The sequence below is a fragment of the Monodon monoceros genome, unplaced genomic scaffold (genome assembly GCF_005190385.1).
Source record: "Monodon monoceros isolate NGI ecotype Baffin Bay Population unplaced genomic scaffold, NGI_Narwhal_1 Super_Scaffold_20, whole genome shotgun sequence".
Lineage (NCBI taxonomy): Eukaryota > Metazoa > Chordata > Mammalia > Artiodactyla > Monodontidae > Monodon > Monodon monoceros.
Window position 1 is genome coordinate 71,299,993 of NW_021703777.1, and position 17,602 is coordinate 71,317,594.

Genomic DNA, 17,602 nt, shown 5'->3' on the forward strand with positions numbered 1-17,602 from the left:
GATACTGACAGGTTTTCCCATCTACCAGGTCTGTCCATGTCTGAAGCCACTTCCCCATTTCAGCATCACTGGTGGGAATTAGGGAGAGAGGAACAGGGAGTACTCCTCATCTTCTTGCCTCCATTATCTATGCAAGTGGGGATGGGAAGGTAAAAAGATACACAGGACTAGATTTTAGCTTTGTTTTATTCTCAGCCTCTTGTGAACCCATCCTCTAAATATTTCAGCAGCGTGGACATGCTTCATTACAGCTGCTTTGTTCCCATCAACTTCACTCCACTATCTCCTAACACCTCCAACATTTGTTCTTTTGTCTTTCAGTAGCTTGCTGGAAATACTTTTGCGTGACATCAATCTATATATATCAGATTTCTGTGAAATTTGACACTGATTATCTGATCTTTCTAAAAATATCCAGGCCTTTATTTTTAGCCTTTTTTTTTAAAGAGGTTGGATTGAGTCAATTCTGGTATTAATTTTGGCTATGCCATATTTACTTCTGGACACAGCAGTTATAGAGAAACTGAAATGGGAAGAAAATAATCCTGTCCCTGCCCTGTTTCCTGGTTAAGAAAGAGCCGACTTTGAAGAAGGGAAGCCAAAGCATGGCTTGTAACAAGCTGAAAATATGCCCTTGAGAGCTGAAGGCTAAACTGTGCCCCAGAAATGGTAAATAAGCTTGACCCTGGCTTTGGCTTATTTACAATAAGAAAAAAATCAATTGAAGAATTTCACATTCCTCTTTATACTTAAACAAAAGTAGACCATAAAGAGCAACTACAGTTTCTAAAGAATTAGGACAAATGGAAGAATTTAATAGATAGAAAATAATTAAACAAACAAAAGCAAAATTTAAAGACTGCAGCAAAACATTAAAAAACAATGTGTTTTGTTTTTTTTTTTAAAGCTAAAAACATTTTAGAGGACTTCCTTGGCTGTCCCGTGGTAAAGACTCCGTGCTTCCACGGCAGGGGACGCCGGTCCATCCCCGGTCTGGGAACTAAGATCCTGCATTCGGCTCGGCTCCGCCAAAAAAAAAATTGAGAAAGTGTCAAAAGAATAATTACTAAACCCACAGGGTTGTGACAGATGTTACAGTCAGAGGCCATAGTACAAAAAATAATTATTCATTAACTTGCACTGTAGCATCTGCTACATGTTATTTCAGCAACTGAATTGTGCAGAAATGACAGTGAATTCTAAACTTAAATATCTAATAATTTAGCAGAGTCATTCCTGCTTTCAAAAAAAAAAAAGAAAAGGAAAGAAATATTAAAGGTTATCGAAAAAGTGGTTATGTCATAGAATCTAATATACCAGTCGTAGAATCTAATATACCAGTCATAGAATCTAATATACCAGTCATAGAATCTAATATACCATTTGAACTGGGCAACAGGCTTCTCACCGACCTTGCTGCTGAATACTGCGGATTTTATGGTAATAGGCATGACGCTCTGAGATGGCCCAATATCTTACACCCCTGCTGTACTTTTGATAATGGGCTCACACTCTTATTCCTTTTCCATAAGTGAAGCATCACGTTGTTTGCTAACTCCACCCCCCAGCCAAGGAATACAAGTCCATGATGAAAGCGAGGCAATGGGTTTTGGCTGTTACTTACCAACCTGTCAAATGAGAAAATATGCAACTGATAAAGCTTAGAAGCAAGGTCAGGAATAAAGAAAAGTAAATTCGAAAGCAGACAGATTGTTTAACAGTTGTTATTGGAAACAAATTCTGGATTAAACAAAGTTTTTTAAACTAAATTTAGGCCTCTTGACCTGGAAGTTTTTTTCGAATGATAGAACTCAGTGCCAGTGAAGGACATTTATATTTTGTGGCTGCCCAGCATAGTTTGAACACACTTCCAATATCTGGAGAATCTCCCACCTTGTGGGTTTACCTCCCCAAGGTGGAAGGCTGGCATTTGCTTTCCCAGGCTCCTTTCCAGCTAGGGCCCACAGATGTGACAGAGGCTCCAACCAACCATCAGAAATCTGTGAGAGGCCTCAACTTGCAAGAAAATAATGGGAAAAGCATGGCATCTCATGGAACACGTTTTGACGAGGGAAGAGATGTGAGGCACAAATACAAAAATTCAGAGGCAGTAGAGACAGAAGCCCAGGGGCGTGTCCCAGCAATAGTGACCACCGTGTCAATGGAAACTGAAATAGGAAGCTGTGTCATTTCCTGGTTATAGAGCTTCCAAGCCTGAGTCTCCCCTCCTTTTAAAAAATGCTGTTAGCTGCCCAACCTTTCAAAAAAATCCTTTTCTGTTTAACTAACTGGGGTGGATTTTGTTCAAATTTTTATGTTAAAGTCCTACCCCCAATGTGACTGTATTTGGAGACAGGACCTTTAGGAGGGAATTAAGGTTAAATGAGGTCGTAAGGGTAGGGCCCTAAGCCAATAGGTGGCTTTATAAGAGGAGGAAGAGAGAAATATCCTTCTCTCTCTCCCTCCAAGTACACACATCAAAGAAAGGCCACCTGACCATACAGTGAGATGGTGGCTACCAAGAGGCCTCAGAATGAAATCTACTTTGCTGGCACCTTGACCTTGGAATTCCCAATGTGCAGAACTGTGAGAAAATAAATTTCTGTTGTTTAAGTCACCTAGTTTGTGATATTTTGTTATGGCATCCTGAGCAGGCTAATACACCATGTAATGGAAGAGCAAGGTGGTTTACTCTATACTACAGCAGTCTTAATGTTGGTCAATTTAATAGACACACAAAATCCTAAAGGATGTTCAATCGCAGCTTCATTTTCAGGCCATGCAATCCAAACAACACAAAGTCCATAAGTACACAAGCCAGGGGAGTGTTTTAATCTGTTCAACTTGTCCCTAAGCTCCATTCACAGCCATGGAGTCTTAGTCCCAGACTCTGGGGGAACAGCATGTGGTAACACCAAGGTCACCAGAGAATCTTTGACAATCTCCTTCATACCTTCCATATCTGTGTTGTTGAATACACTAACCAGTAGTCATACGTGGAGAGTGAGCCTTTGATATATGGCTAGTCTGAATTGAGATGTGCTGTAAGAATAAAATATATATTGAAGGCTTAATATGAAAAAAAGAATGTAAAATTATTAATAATTAATAACTGTTGATAATGTTTTAGATATAGTGGGTTAAATAAAACATATTATAAAAATTAATTTCACCTGTTTCTTTTTACTGTTTTAATAGGCTATTAGAACATTTTATTTTTATCATTTTTAAAATATTTATTTATTTAGGCTGAGCCCCGTCTTAGTTGTGGCATGTGGGATCTTCATTGCGGCATGCAGGATCTTTAGTTGTGGCATGTATGTGGGATCTAGTTCCCTGACCAGGGATCAAACCCAGGCCCCCTGCATTGGGAGCAGGAATTCTCAGCCACTGGACCGCCACGGAATTCCCAACTACTAGAACATTTTAAATTATATATGTGGCTTGCATGTGTGCCTTGCATTATATTCCTATTGGACAGTGCCGCTCACATACACACACGCAGTCTCTTGGCTGTGTTGGGTTTTTGTTGCTGCACGCGGGCTTTCTCTAGTTGCAGCGAGCAGGGGCTACTCTTCGTTGCGGTGTGCGGGCTTCTCAAGGTGGTGTCTTCTCTTGTTGCGGAGCACGGGCTTTAGGCACGTGGCCTTCAGTAGTTGTGGCACGCAGGCTCAGTAGTTGTGGCTCACGGGCTCTAGAGCACAGACTCAGTAGTTGTGGTGCATGGGCTCAGTTGCTCCGTGACATGTGGGATCTTCCCAGACCAGGACTCGAACCCGAGTCCCCTGCATTGGCAGGCGGATTCTTAACCACTGCGCCACCAGGGAAGTCCCTCTTAGTCCTTCTGATACATTCACTCTTTCCTTAAAGTCTCAGCTCCAGTTTTTCCTGGGTCTTGCCTTCAAAGGATGCTGTCAATCTTTCTCTGCTCCAAGTGGTTCTGCTTTTGATAGTGATCAGGTTTCAAAACTTGAGTATGCTTGAGGTGGGGGGGTAGTCCTCACGGGGGTCTGATTCCCAGATAAAATATCTATTGCAATTAGATCTTTCCCCATTGCACTGATACTTGTTCTCCTTCACTGCCTTAGGTAACATTTTAAAAACACTCTTCTACAGAAGAAAAAAAAAAAGATGAACTTTATTTGGGAAAATAAACTAACAACAAAAACACAAAAAACAAAAAACCTTAACCCTTCTATTAATGTAGGCTTTAGAATTCAACATTCTAGAAAAATGGAAGGAAGTGATAGGGAAGAAAACCCAGTCCTGTCATACATACATTAGTGATCTGGATCCTATATTACCCTCTATTCTTCAAAAGAGGAACATATGTGGAAAGTGTTTAAGTGGATTACCCAAGGTCATAGATCTGTATGAAGTACTTAGTACTGAAACCCAGGTTCTGAGCTTTATTCTGTTCTCTTACCATTATATCACAATATCATGTAATCTCCAAAATTTAGTGACAATTCAAAATTTTACAGTACCTGGGTAGGGGAGAAAATGGGAGGTGGTCATTGTTACAAACATCAATTATTACTAAACAGTACCTGGAAAATAATTATAGCTATTTTCTGACTATTTGGGATATAAATAAGTGGGAAATTACGTTAACAACTATTCAATTTATTCAGTATAGCACTCCACAGAATTGGATGACGGCGATGACAGCCAAAATGTTTTGAGCCCTTTATGTGAAGCACTATGCTAAACACTCTATATGCTTGAGCTCATTTTATCATTTCACAATGGATAGGATATTATTATCCCCATTTTACAGGAGAAACAGAAATCACACAGCTAAGAAGTGACTGAAACCAGGTCTGTCTGATCTCACTGCTTTCCAGTGATCGCACAGGCTCCGGATGTGCAGGCTCAGCGGCCATGGCTCGCTGGCCCAGCCGCTCTGCGACACGTGGGATCCTCCCAGACTGGGGCACGAACCTGCATCCCCTGCATCGGCAGGTGGACTCCCAACCACTGCGCCACCAGGGAAGCCCTTTCCAGTGATCTTATCTCTGCTACTTCCTATGTGTCTCAGGTCATACCCATATCTAAAGAAAATAAAATTGTAATTCTGGGCATCATTCTCTGCACATTAACAGATAATTTTAGTTTCGAGCATTTCTTAGACTATTTTTCCATCCTTCTTAAGAATTCATTTGGGATCGTTTAGAAAGATCATGTTTTGGAGAGGACTTTCAATCATTTACTGATTTTGAAGAAGTACTTCTGGAGAGAACTCTTGCAATTACAGAGGCTGATCTGACTTTGCCAAGTAATAGCAGTTTTGCTTTCTGTCCCTTGCATAAACTTTTATGTCCCTGGAATTATGAGAGGTTAAAAAAAAAATCCACCTATCAACATAAGGCTTTGTACTTTAATAAGGGAAAAAGAACAACATTCTCTTAAAGGGTCCAGGGTTTCTTTTTTGCCCTGAAAGGTGCTGACTTAAAACATGGCAACATAAATTTTAATCAACACTGACTCATCAAGTAGGATTTTGAAGGAAGTTCTTTAAATTCCAGGAGTCCCAGAATCTCCTAAGGTAAAATGAGAAGCATAATATAAAATGTAGCTATTTGTACAAAACTTCACAGTGTACAAGTTCACCTCAAACAATCCTCAAAATAATTCTGTACTGGCCATATTATACAAACGAGGAAATTGAGACCCAAGGAAATTAAAAGAATGTCTGTAAAGATTGGAACCACCGTGTGGGGACTTTTTGACATTACTCCTGATGTTGCATGTATTTTAACTCCTTCATTATGTTTTAACATGTGAGCTAGTATGTCACCTGAATCCATCACCAAAAAGAAAACCAGAGACATCCTGAATAAAAAAGAGGTCAGAGTATGTGGCAAAGCCTTTATTTACGTTTCCCATGGAGTTTTTTATCCTATCATAGCACAGATTCTACCTCTCCACCATCACTTTCCCTCTCTATTCATCCCTTCTCCCAAATCTTTCCCTATCTCCTGCCTCCCATTATCTTGGACTGGCAATAAAGGAGCCTTTAGTTTCCATCTATCTGGGAAGGAGGCTTTGGGTCCTTCAGATTTTTCAGAATGAAACACCACCAAAGGAACCTTTTTTTCATTTTTCTCTTGTTAATGCTGACTAGTTCCCAAATCAACCTAAAAAAAATCATGTTAAACAGGAAAAAAAATTCCCCCCCTCACACACACCTTAAAAGCAACCCCAAAATGGCAAAATGTAAAGAATTTTCAGAATGAGTGAATACACACAGGTAATCTATTCCAGCTCCTGGTAAACTTAGGGTAAGGGGTGGGAGCCAGAACAGGACACTAAAGGCAGGAGGTAAAGGAGAGGTCCCACCCAAGGAGGGGAATCTAACAGAAGTTTGCATAACAAACAACTGCATTTGAAGTCTAGAGACAGCTAGGAAAGTTGGCTTTTTCTACCTTGGTGTCAGGTGGAGGGAAGAAAAATCTTCTCTAAGAATTCTTAACCACAAGCCAGTATTCATAACATTTGTACCCTAAATTTACACTTCCTGTGTGGGGGGAAAAAAAGAGCTAAGAGCTAAGAATTGAGTTTAAGTGGTCCCAGTGTGTAATGCCCCAAGGCACCTGGCAGAAGCAAATTTAAATCCTTTTAACCCAAAACTCTGTTGCATGCTCGAATTTCTAAAGTTTAATGGGGAGATAAAGAAAAAAAAAAAAAAGGCAACTGTGTATAAATTCCAAAATAGTAGAGTGGGAAAAATGGGTTGAAAAAAAAATCTAAGGGAAAAAACCACACAAACAAACAACGAAAGACACAAACAAGAAAAGAGGAAAAGGGCTTCCCTGGTGGTGCAGTAGTTGAGAATCTGCCTGCCAATGCAGGGGACACGGGTTCGAGCCCTGGTCTGGGAAGATCCCACATGCCGCGGAGCAACCGGGCCTGTGAGCCATGGCCGCTGAGCCTGCGCGTCTGGAGCCTGTGCTCCGCAACAAGAGGCCGCGATAGTGAGAGGCCCGCGCACTGCGATGAAGAGTGGCCCCTGCTCGCCGCAACTAGAGAAAGCCCTCGCACAGAAACAAAGACCCAACACAGCCAAAAATAAATAAATAAACAAATAATTTTTTTAAAAAAAAAAAGGAGGAAAAAAGAAACAGAAAAGGCAGAACAAATAGCACAAAATAAGACTCTAGAAATAAACCCACATATATCAGTAATAACAGTAATTATAAGTGGACTAAACTATGCAGTTAAAAAACAAAGTTATGAAACCATTTTTAAAAGTTTAGCTATATATTATTGCTAGTCACGTTTCCAGTCAGGGAAGCAGAACTTTGTGTTACGAGACAAGGAATTTATACTGCAAGTAGATTTTATACAATTGGGGGAGGAGGTGGAGACCTCAATATCCAGAAAGGGGAGATAGATAATCAAAGATACTGACTAGCCTCCTAAGCACTGCCATGAGTGTTGAAGACTATAAGGAAAAAATGAGAAACAAAGCATATCCCATCTATCGCGAAGTGGGTATGGAATAGGAATTTGTGGAGCGTTCTATGGGAAGTTATTGCCCCTGTGAGTCTACCACCTCTGGGTCCGCAGCCAAGCAGTGGAGGCCGACCTGGAGCAGCCTTCAGGAGGAAGAGCTGTAAGAAGCACAAAGAGAAAAACACACTGGACCCTGCTGGGCGTCTGTTGCAGTTACTCATCACCCTGTCTACAAACCTTCAAAGTAAAGGCCACTCCTTCACATCTACCTGTCAATTCTCATACAAATTCCTTTTGGGAGCCAAGTCTAACCCAAAAAAGGAAATTCTGGGAAAATGTAGTTCCCAGCTTGATTGAGCTGACGATAGAACAATCCAGAATAACTGTTTATAAGAGACACATCTAAAGCATAAAGAACAGGAGTGGGAACAGACACGTCAGGCAAAAACTAAGCAAAAGAAACCTGGTGTACTTGATTAAAATCAAACAAAACAGATTTTAAAGCAAAAGTTGTTTTCTAGAGTTAGAGGGCCATGATATAAAATGTTCAACTGGAAGATAAAATTCTAAAGTTGCCTACACCTAATAATATAGGCTTAAAATACACAAGGCAAAAATTGAGAGGATTGGATCTTCCCTGGTGGCGCAGTGGTTGAGAGTCCGCCTGCCGATGCAGGGGACACGGGTTCGTGACCCAGTCCAGGAAGATCCCATATGCCGCGGAGTGGCTGGGCCCGTGAGCCATGGCCGCGGAGCCTGCGCGTCCGGAGCCTGTGCTCCGCAACGGGAGAGGGCACAACAGTGAGAGGCCTGCGTACCACAAAAAAAGAAAAAAAAAAAAAAATTGAGAGGCTTACCAGGAGAAATTGACAAATCTGTTATCATAGTGAGAGATTCTGATGTACCTTTTCGAATAATAGTAAAAGCAGATGAGAAATAAGAAAGAATATACGAGATTGGACAACACTACTAAAAAGTGTAAAGGAAAAATAGTGTGCTGTGAAAGAGAAGCTGGGGAGGTATTAGGTATTATCTTAGATTAGAGGTTGAGGTTTTGCCAGGTGGATACAGCAGGACCACGGGGCAAGTGTTGAGGACACTGCCAAAAGAAAGGTTCAAACGATGTCAAGGTGCTTGGAGAAAAAGGAAATAAAGACAAGGATAAGGTGAGGAAGAGGGAAAAAGTAGGACTGCCTGTGGAATGATGTTTCGCCCATTGGCCTTCCAAGTGTGCTGGTGGGCTTTTCACCTAAGCTGAGCTCTAGGCTTAGAGAGAAGTTCTTTCTTCCTGATTTGTCTTTCTGTACCTCAGAGTATAAAGGGGAAAGGTGTCATGGAGTCACTCAACTAAGCCTTAGGCCACAGGGGCCTGAGGATCTCTCCTTACTTAAGAGGTGCCTACTCTCCTTTCCCTTCCCCTCCTCTCTCTGGTCAAAATTGAGAATTATTGGCAAGAGAGTATGAAGAAGCTTGAAGGATTATAGGGTTCAAACCTAGGTATTTTCTCTCACAAAAGGCATCTGAGTCGGGACAAGGCCTGTGACAAGGATGGAGCACAAAGGAAAGAGATAGAGAAGATCTTTAAGCCTGTTTTCGTCAGCAAAAGGTATGAGTTCTTGGGGTTAACGTAATCCAGCCCAACTCACCAGGACCGGAAGTCAAAAGGGTCTAGTACAGAACCCATTACTATTAACAGTGTGAACTGGCCCAGGAAGAGACCACAAGCTGGTGGCCCATAGCTAAATTGGGTCCACAGTGTGAGACTGGCAGTGTTTAGAACGTTTTCTTAACTTGAATTTGAATGTCATTAGGGGTACTTTCTGTCTCAGTTCAGTCTTCCCACTGCTCCTGACATTCCTGTCACTGGCCAATTCACCTATTCTTGTTAGGAAACCTAAATACATTGGTGTTTGTGGCATTATCCCTTCAGTTTATTTTCCTTGGGTAACAGTAAATACTGAGTTGAAAACCTGGGATCCTGGCCATCTGTTTCTTTTTAAAAGCCTTGATCAACATTAGTAGCAACAATAAAAACCAAAACCAAACAAAAAATCCTCAAAAGATTCTATGTGACTTTGCACTGTGATTTACAACCAGATTTACTAAGTGGTTAATTACAACCCAAATTAATTTTGCATTTTTCAAAGGGCTTTTTTATATTCCATTTAATGGTAAGAATAAACAATGAAAATATAGGAGATGGGCTACACAGTCTTAACTAAAAGATCATATGGAAATGACACTAAAATAACTAACCAGTGTTAAGTTCTACTGATGTCTGTGAGTGATAGTGTATTATTTCAAGGTTAAAAAAAATGGGTATTTGGTGTAATTAATATGCAATACTTTTTTCCTGGCATGGTAGTTAGGAGATCCATTTATAAGAGAATCCTATGACAACCAAAAACAGTTCACTTATAGAAGAAGAGCATCTACCTCCTCTTATCCTTGCTCAAAACTTTGAAGACACATAAGAGTGTCCAAGATGGCCTCCTTAAGGTTGGACAAACAGCCCATGTATGGAGGCATCTCCTAAGTATCGAATCATTTATTCTATAAATTTTTGTTTTATTTAAAAATATATATTTATTTGCTTTGGCTGCGCTGGGTTTAGTTGCGGCGTGCAGGATCTTTAGTTGCGGCATGCTGACTTCTTAATTGTGTCATGTGGACTCTTTTTAGTTGCGGCATGCATGCGGGATCTAGTTCCCTGACCAGGGATTGAACCTGGGCCCCCTGCATTGGGAGCGCAGAATCTTACCCACTGGACCACCAGGGAAGCCCCTATTCTACAAAATTTTTAAAAAGAAAGAACTAATCTTATGATACCCAAATTATGATGGTATCCCAAAGAACATCCATAAGCTGTCATAAGACTGTTACTTAGACTATAAAAATGCGCACTCACTCAGTGAACGTGGGCTGAATGAGGGCTCTAATGATTTCCTTCACAAATTATCAGTCAGGAATTCCCACTGACCTGTCTGTGGAAATTCTGTTTCTCAGCCATAAAAGAGATAAAAAGTCTACTTGTTTCATAAATATAATGGAAAAATTCATTAGCTCACTTAGGCACCTTGGAAACTAATAGTGATTATTAACCAATGAAAATGGTCTAAAAACTTTTTTTAACATTAAAAGGTAGAAATCATTAGTAAGAAGGCCTTTATATCCTTGATTGGGTGTTTAATGTAAAAACCACTGGAAATAAAATCAAGAGTCAGGCAATGTTTCTCTCCCTCTACCCCTTGCCCATGGCTTTTTATTACAGGCAAAATGAGAGCCAATAGAATTATTTCTCCAAAAACTTGCCACCAAGGGGCACTTTGCTTGTAGTGTAATTAAAATAAGATTCTAACGTTTTAAAATTTGAGAATCTGATAACTACCAGTATATAGAAAATAGAGTAGGAATTATTTTATAAACTAACTTCAAAGTTGCTTGTGCATTTTATTATAGAAAGGTTAGGAGATATGGATGTTATCAAAAGCATTTCAGGGACTTCCCTGTTGGTCCAGTGGTTAAGCTTCCATGCTCCCAACGCAGGGGGCCAGGGTTCGATCCCTGGTCAGGGAACTAGATCCCGCATACCACAGCTAACAGCCTTTATGTGGCAGCAAAGATCTTGCATGCCCAACAAAGATCTCGCATGCTGCAACTAAGACCCAGTGCAGCCAAATAAATAAATAAATATTTTTAAAAGCATAACAGTACTATATAAATATGTATAGTTAATTATAGCTGCACAAAACCACTTTAGAGCAAGTATAATGAACATAAAAGCTCAAATGGAGTTGTAATAAACCTTACAGATTCTTTGATTTTTACCACAGTAAGTTAATATCCTTTCTGTTAAGAAAAAAAAAGAAAGAAAAAAAGCCCTCTGGTAGGTTCTAATTATAAGGGTAAATGTTTAATTACTCACTTTGAAAGAATATTTTATTCCCAGCAATATATCCATATAACTAAAAATATCAGAGCCCAAATTAAAATATTTTTCAAAAAATTGTTCCAATATTTTTGTAAGAAATGTTCTGCTTTTATTTTGAAATTGAGGATCATGCTCAGGAAAGGAAAATATAAAGTTCATATTAAAAACTTCAGTTCAAAATAAGTCTAATAATACAGTAAGCCCTGTATTAGGGAAGGGAAGTTTAGCCTTTCAGACAAAGGTAATTTGTAAATACCTCAAAAGATGAACTATATACTTTGTATATTATTAAATGGAACTGTAAAACATGAACCTGATAATTCACAGTATCAAGGACCATTATTTCAGATCAGAGAAACCTGCATATACAACTGTATTTTTTATGAGTTAATGACAAAAAGCGATACCCATTTTATTCTGGATCACTGCAAGTTTCATTTCTTTGTCTTGAGGGTTTATAGTTTGTTACTTAAATGAAATGGCCTATTACTCTTGGAAGTCTAGGAATAAATAATTGTAGAGCTCCACATTTAAATAATTTAAATGAAAAAATACTATAAACTACTGTTTTCTTTTTAAAGGCTATCATTTTGGGAATGATAAAATTGGGAATAAATTGACCTGAATTCCACTATTTAATTATTTGGAAATATCTGTAGTTTTAAAGGTAATTTAATAAGAACAATGGTTCTAATGTTATTTATCTCCATCTTTGGTTAACAGCACTCCCTTCCTTTGAAGCAATGACCTAACCCCTCTCTGTTTCCGGTAAGACTGCCAAAGTCCCACACTCTCCATGTTTTCAAGGAAAAAAATCCTTGGACACACTATCTCCTTTTGGAGGGAGAAAGTGAAGTGGGAAGGCAAAATCTTCCCTACCTCTTTCCCTAAAGGGTGGTGGTTTCTGTGTCTTTCTCTGAGGGCAGCAACACAGGGGAAAAAGTCTTCCTTTTACTGAAAAACACTAGAATTCTCCCTTTCCCTAATGCTATGCTTATTGTTATAAAATTGTGTTAAGCCTTTTTCATGTCAGAGCGTTACTGTTAGTCAATCACTTCTAGACACCCAATCTAAAAGACCTATGTTACTGTTAATTTTTTAATACTGATCTTCAAAAGGATCCTTATCTTTTATTTTTTTTAAATAAATTTATTTATTTTTGGCTGTGTTGGGTCTTCGTTGCCGCGCACAGGCTTTCTCTAGTTGCAGCGAGCGGGGGCTACTCTTCGTTGCAGTGCGCGGGCTTCTCATTGTGGTGGCTTCTCTTGTTGCGGAGCACAGGCTCTAGGCTCGTGGGCTTCAGTAGTTGTGGTACATGGGCTCAGGAGTTGTGGCTCACGGGCTCCAGAGCATAGGCTCAGTAGTTGTGGCACACAGGCTCAGTTGCTCCGTGGCATGTGAGATCTTTTCCGGACCAGGGCTCGAACCCGTGTCCCCTGCATTGGCAGGCGGATTCCCAACCACTGTGCCACGAGGGAAGTCCCAGGATCCTTATCTTTTAGAAACACAATGTAATTTTTACTTAGTGGTATAGAATAATGTGAATTATTTAAACTAGAAAAAAAAGTAAATAGAGGTGAAAGTAGACTGGGGTAGCCATGGTGGAGGATTTAATGAGGGCTGGGTGATAATAATATGGAGGTTCATCATACTATTCTATTTTTATGTATGTTCAAAACTCACCATAAGAAGTTAAAAAAAAACCAAACCTTTGTTGACAAATCGCCTGTTTAGACTGATAACTCTCGGGGATCTTGGCTGACAACTTTTTTTTTTAATGTTCATATTATTTTTATTAAATTTTATTTGCCTATAATGTATACATCAGTAGTATAATGCATGATGGAAAATTCATGATTTATAAAATAGTAATGAAATTACCCTCATCTTAGTCCCCAGGGTAGGCAACAAATCTATACACAGACATGCAACTATACATCTGCTTCTCTCTTAATCTTAAAGATTTTTCCACATCAGTACATCACAGAGCCTCCTCATTCTTTCGTATTGTACTCTGGATATGTTATTTACCTATACCATTACTTGTGTCCACTGAAAGGAAAACAAACACTACTTCTTCCTTTACTCACACTCATAATACTTAAGATGCCAGATGTGTGGGTTTTCCTACACCAAGCAATGCTGCGATATTCTGCAGACACCAACTGGGTGTCCTACAGTTCAGTTCAGTCTGACACTAGCCATCTGATCCCACAAGTTACGGGCTCAGGCTCATGGTGCTGCCCCCACTTCAGACGCCAATTGCAAGTCCCAGGTTGTCACCTACCTACTCTTCTGACTGGCTGGCTATAAATCAGCATTCCTATAATCACCACCTCAGGTTTGATACTTTGCTAGAACAGCTCACAGCACTCAGGGAAATGTGTTTACGTTTATCATATAATAAAGGATATGGATGAACGGCTAGATGAAGAGCCATCATGAAAGTCCAGAAGGGTTCCAAGTGTAGGAGGTTCTGTCCCCATGGATTTGGATTGCACCACCCTCCCAGCACATGAGTCTGTTCACCAGTCTGGAAGCTCTCCAAAGCCCACAGTTCAGGGATTTTCATGGAGGCTTCATTATATAGGCATGATCAACTATTAACTCAATCTCCAGCTTCTTCTCCCAGGAGGAAGGTGGTGTTGTTACCGAACTCAGGTTCTGCTGCTCGCCGCTGGAATGCCAATACTCAAGAGATGAGAGTGTTGGTTGGAAAGGAAAAGTTGCTTTATTCAGGAAGCAATCTGGGGAGAAGACGGACTGGTATCCAAAAATCAACTTTGAAGATTCTGCTTGACTATGAAAGTTTTTAAAGGGAGAATCATTTGGGGAAGAGGAATCTGACTTCCCGTGTGCACTTTCTTCTGATTGGTCTATGGTGAGGTAACAGAGCTGTGTTCAAGGAATCTTGTGCTCAGCCTTAAGTTACCATTCTCCACCCAAGTGGGGGCCACAGTTCCCACAGAACTCAAAGATATTGTTATATTCCTTAAGGAGGAACCAGGACCCTGCCCCACAGCTGCACTATTGTTTCTTGACTGCTCCTCCTTTGTTTCTGCTTTCGAAACTCTCCTTCCCCGATAAGCAATGGCTGACCACTTCCTTGAGGAGTCACTCCATTCAACCAGGCTTAGGGAATGACATGACCTTTCCCTCCCCAAAGCTCATAATTATGTCCTAAACAGCTTCAAATATCCCCATATGCTCAGGGAAAGAGCATTATGAATTAACAATATATATGTTCCTAAGAGCCTATACCACTGAATCTTTAGGAAATCAATTCTCCTAACACTCAATTTATTGAGCTATCAAACATTTTCCCCCTTACACAGACAACTCATTTACGAATTCAATATTTATTCACCTCTCAAAATTGCCTTTACACAACTGATTTCCATAATGCCTCTTAGACTACAATCTCTAAGTGGACAAGGATTTAACTCGCTTCTTCAGTGTTTTGCTTAGTACCAGTTATTAAAATTGCCACACAAAATATCTGCCAACTCTAAACATCTGGAAGGGAAATATATTCCTCTATGTTATCCTGTGTTGATTTATGCCTCTGAATATACTGTGTATTGTGAATCATTTTAGGGTTACAAATAACTCATCCACTAGGCTGTAAATTTCACTAGACAAAGAAGTACAGGAGAGCAAGCAAGTGAACAGCTGAGAGATGCACTACAATTTTTCTTTTCTTTCCAGTTTCACCTTAGCCCACATTTTTTTTCCCAGTTTCATACTAGATCACAAAATTACACCAGTTCTATTGTTTGCGATGAGCTGAAGACAAAAAAAGAAGTTCAAATTCACCTTATTCTAACAATAAGGCAAGGAAGAGCAATGGAAAGCTAAATTCTAATTGTAAATGTTTTTTTGCAACATAACATTTTCAAATCAGCTTAAATCCAGAGAAAATTTTTTTTATTATGCAATTTGATTTTTACATCAATAAAATCTTAGATATAACAATACAGATGAGGGAACAACAACTTAATTTGTATTGAAATAAATATTAGATATACAAAGCAAATACAGTGAAAAAGGGTCACAATAAATTACAAGTGGAGACATTATTTTGCTCAATCACCAAAGAAAGCCCTTGACACTTCCAATTTCACACCATCAAATTTATCATTCTTGCTGATTTAAGCAGAACACAAAACAAATATGGATCCCAGGGCTTACTTTCACAGGTACCAGCACAGATAATTTAGTATGGTGATTCAATTTGAGAATCAGTAGGGACCAGTAAATCACTGCATAAAAGAAAGAGTGAATGAGGTCCTTTTTCCTTAGTGTCAGCAGGCTAGGATTATTATGTTTATTAGATTTTCTTGAAAGGAGTTCACATTTTCTCAAATATTCAGGAGCAATATTATGTCCCCTGAGCCCTACATTAGCATTTATGTGCTTTGATCTTGAATACAGGGGAATGATGAATTTTTCAATTTATTTTATAAATTTATACAGTCTGGATAGTATTGGCCTGAAGAGTATGTAACTCCCCAACCTGTATAATATTAGATATTAAAAATGGATTCAAAAGAAGTTACTAAGAAATGCTGACATACTGTGTATACAGATTTTTTAGTTCAATATATCCCATTATATAGAGCACCAGAAGTAATGCATTTATATATCAAGCAGTTTTTTATGACTCTCTTTCTAATCCTTGTGACCCTTTTGCATTTGTTTCAATATATACATATCACAAATGTTATCTGCCCAAGACTTTGCCCATTTGGTCTCAACTTACAGATACATACGCAAGCAAAAATTCATATCAAAAGCATTTGTCTTATTTTAAAGTTACAAAAGAAAATAGTCTAGGTTGGAACTAAACTGTCATGAACCAAGAAAAAAAAAATGGTTAGTTTAAAAGTACTGAGCATATCAAAAAAGTAGCTCGGGAAAACTATGATGGAAAAAATGAAATGATTCTTGGGCCTTTCCTTCCTCTGGAATGTGAGCTAATTTTTAGATTCCAGCAAAGATACCCAATAATAACTTTTCTCTATCATTTTCTAAGAAAAAGAATCTGTTTTAGACTAAAAAAATACTGTACTTTATCTCTTGTCACATCAACTCAAATTCAGTGCAGGTCAGTTTTCCTATTTGCGCTGCACAACAGGAGAGAGACTACTCTATAGTTAATCCCTCACACAGGGATATGTTCCTTTCTAAGAACCCTCCCAAATACCACCTCTGAAGATAAACATGTCATAGAGTAATTACTACCAGGAAACCTCCCAAACTTTTAGCAGCTCCTTACTTATCCTTAGTATCAGATCCAGTCACAACTTTCCACCCAGAATATTATAACAGGCCTGCTCATTACAACAATCTCTGGAAATAACTCCTGGATTTATAAAACGTATATGCCTTTGGTATATTATCTGTTGAGCTACACTATCATATAACCTATGTAGAATTCTCTTAACTCTAGAGAAATTCCAACGAGATGATAAGTGAAACTATTAATAGTTGTCTCTGCAACTCAAACTGAATTTACAAATCTAGGTACCATTCCTGATATCCAAAAATTTCAATATGCTTTTGTATTATTGTGAAAAGTCTAAATTTTAAGAGATGGAACTAGTTACACCTTGTACACCTACAAAATGACCATGAACAAATTTTAAGTACCATTTTTCTACATACCTGAAATGAAGGAGAAAGAGCAATTTTATAATTGATGTGTTTAGGTAATTCAGGCACTTATGAAAACAAAAACAAAAACGCAGAGAGACCATGATCTGAATAACACCAATAATTGTGGCCTATTCTACTATTTACCTAGGAAGCAGATATTAACAGGGTACTTCTTCCAGCTTTTGAACATTTCAATATTTTTAAAATGTACTCATAGTAAATGCTTACTAAATATTTACTGAATATTGAATAATTACATATTAAATTATGGACCTGGAATTCAGGTCCTTAGTTTTATGCTGACTCAGGATTTAGTGGCATTTAACCTTCCAACATGGCCCGTAAAACAGCTGAGGACTACTTGAGGAAAGAGTGCCACCTACTGCTCATAAACATAACTGTGGTTACTTTCTCCCTTGAGGTTTTCATTACAGAATAAAAATCAGTCTCAATATGGGTAACAGCATTGAGGGTAGCAGATCAAAAGGGGATTTGGGTAGATGGGTGGATGGGAGCTTCAGAACTATATTAATTAAAACAGATTCCTTAGCATTA